Source organism: Dunckerocampus dactyliophorus, chromosome 16 (genome assembly GCF_027744805.1).
Source record: "Dunckerocampus dactyliophorus isolate RoL2022-P2 chromosome 16, RoL_Ddac_1.1, whole genome shotgun sequence".
Lineage (NCBI taxonomy): Eukaryota > Metazoa > Chordata > Actinopteri > Syngnathiformes > Syngnathidae > Dunckerocampus > Dunckerocampus dactyliophorus.
In genome coordinates, this window is record NC_072834.1 from 16,335,761 (window position 1) to 16,337,882 (window position 2,122).

The 2,122-nt window shown below is 38.8% G+C and overlaps 1 protein-coding gene across 1 annotated transcript in view; it reads left to right on the top strand.

The window, feature by feature from the left end:
- rcc1l (RCC1 like) overlaps positions 1–681 on the top strand; it is a 48,603-nt gene extending 47,922 nt beyond the window's left edge. The window contains exon 13 of the mRNA XM_054754726.1: positions 322–681. The gene's annotated coding sequence lies outside the window, so the exon portion shown is untranslated. The remainder of the gene's footprint in view (positions 1–321) is intronic.
- Positions 682–2,122: the final 1,441 nt, after the last annotated feature.

A 2,122-nucleotide genomic window follows, 5' to 3' on the forward strand; every position in this document is an offset into this window, starting at 1 on the left:
GAGAGAGAGAGAAAAAAAGAACGGACCTGCTTCAAGGTTGTTATGGGACGCTTCCGGCTCTACATTTTCAGAATAAGAGACACCAGAGAATCATATGGAAATGGTTCTCCGTGACTGGTGTTTTTTGTGCAGACCATAATCTTCTCAATGTATTGGAATCGAATAATAAATTGGGTGACTAATTAATATAAAAATAAAAGCAATAACAAAAAATGTAATTCATTTGTTTCGAAGTGAGCAAGTCCAAACAGGAAATTACTCCCTTCCTGGTTACGGCAACTTGTCGCAGGTCTTCAATGGGTCCCCATGTTTGCTCTGCAGACTGGAATAGTCAGCAGCTGGTCGCAGTGAAACAAACAACCTGCCATTCAACACAGAGGGGGCGTGTCTGCAGGAGAAGCGCTTGATGGGAAATGTTGTTCTGTTGAATATTCATACCAACCAAAGACAATAAAGCGCTGCTGAATGATTTTCATTTTTCACCAGATACAGTAAATGAACAATTAAATGGATTTTACCATCACATGATTTTTGTTTAAGAAAGAAGCTTAAATCCTTTCCTCATCTCAAACCTCAGCAGAGCAACTCCAAGATGCCTTTTAATCCCAATACATGGACCTGCAAAACCCGAAATGCTGTAATATGCATGTCAGACCACTAGTTGGCAGTGTCACTTTGTAAAGAAAAGCTGCTGTCCAAAGAAAAGCATGTATCTCCAAATTTTGTTTGATGTTGGTCATGATCACGTTGGTTTTTGGTATATGATCAATCTATTGACTAATATTTAAATTAGTCACTCTAACCGAGGTTCCACTGTATGTAGTTTTGTTTCAAATAGTTTTTTTAACAAAAAAAAAGTTGTCCTCTCATTCCATGTGGAAGTGGTAAGTGGCTTTTTACTTTGTCCTTCTTCCCCACTCTTTTTGAAACACTTTGCCTCCCTCCAAACCAAACCGCAAGTTTAGAAGAAGTAAATTGGAGAGGCTAACTAGTTAGCTTGGTAGCTTCTATGCTAGCGCCGGCAGTGATCCTGTACCTTACACAATGTGATGTAGACAAAGAATAATAGGAGTGAAAGGGTGACTATAGGGATATTATTCCATGTCTACAGGGGTTCTAATAATGGTCAAAACCATATTTACAAAGTCCTAAACAGGTTTTCTATGCTCTAACTACGAAAATATTCCAGTCATTAATATTGAATCCTATTTCGTGGAAATTCACTTATCGTGGTCAAGTCAAATAACCGTGATAAACGAGGGACAACTCTACATGCAAAAGTCCAAATCACTATAAAGTGGATTTAGCTCCTGTGGTAATAATACATACTGCATTTGTAGCACATTACCTTGTGCTCCACCATGAAGATGATGAAGCTGGGAAGGGGAACACTCCTCCCACGGACCATGTTAACAAACTACAGTAATACAGCATTTCTTAGAGGTCGCTGCATGAATATTTGTCACATTTGAATAATTCATAAAGCTCTAATAAAGTATGTATGTATATGTATATCTATATATCTGTATCATGACATATATTGTATATGCAGACAAAACTGTCTAAGACTGATTTTTGCAAGGTAAGCAAGTTGTTGGGGTGATTTTAAGCAGCTAAGCCATAATCTGTTCCGCGTGACCCACGTGAAATTCTGAGAATCTTCCAAAGTACTCTACTGTACCTCCCTCCATGATGGACGCAAACGCCATTCTCTCTCTCTTTCTCTCCATGGATGCATGGACTTTGTGCTAAATACCAAAGCCTATTACCTCAACACACTGCTTTATCAAAGAAACAGCTGCAACTGCTAATAATAATTTACAAAATAACATTATCAACATTTAGCATTAATCTGCATTAATCTATTGCCAGAATTAATAATAATAATAACAACAACAACAATAAGGCTGTACGGTGGTCTAGTGTTGGCCACACAGTCACAGTCAGGAGATCGGGAAGATCTGGGTTCGAATCTCCGTTGGGCATTTCTGTGTGGAGTTTGCATGTTCTCCCCGTGTGTGTGTGGGTTTTCTGCGGGTACTCCGGTTTCCTCCCACATTCCAAAAACATGCATGTTAGGTTAATTGGAGACTCTAAATTGTCCATAGGTATGAATGTGAGT